Source organism: Pinus tabuliformis, chromosome X (assembly GCF_031772625.1).
Source record: "Pinus tabuliformis cultivar Carrire ecotype Pingquan chromosome X, CPIR1, whole genome shotgun sequence".
In the NCBI taxonomy this organism is placed as follows: Eukaryota; Viridiplantae; Streptophyta; class Pinopsida; order Pinales; family Pinaceae; genus Pinus; species Pinus tabuliformis.
Window position 1 is genome coordinate 1,121,206,094 of NC_142308.1, and position 483 is coordinate 1,121,206,576.

General features: G+C 41.6%; 1 pseudogene; it reads right to left on the bottom strand.

Annotated features, from left to right (window-relative positions):
* On the bottom strand, positions 1-183 carry LOC149143765 (U2 spliceosomal RNA; annotated as a pseudogene).
* Positions 184-483: the final 300 nt, after the last annotated feature.

Here is a 483-nt window from a genome sequence, read left to right on the forward strand (position 1 = left end):
GTGGTGTGCGCCTGGCTTGCGCTGTAGTGCAACTCACAAGCGACGCTTGAGAGCCCGAGCAGCAAGCTCTCCCCCTTGAAAAATTCATTTAATATCATGCGGTTCTATGAACCACGTATCAGATACTAAACTGATAAGAACAGATACTACACTCGATCTTAGCCAAAAGGCCGAGAAAGGTATGAATTATTCTGTCCATCTCTTTCCATTTTATAGCATTCCTCTCCTCCGGTGCATTTTCCACCACGCGTGTGGTATAATACAATACAACGTACTTCATCACATGAATCAATTTTAACAAAACAATTGACGATGTACTTCAAATAAACATCTCCAATTAGAATGAGTAGCATACTTCAAAGTGGGGACAGGAACTGCGGAATTGAATTTGGATGTTGTTCACTCGCATATGTCAAAGTGGAGAGAGAAATGCCTAGGCGAATTTGGATGTTCGGTTGTTCAAAGAAAAGAGGAGATTCATTC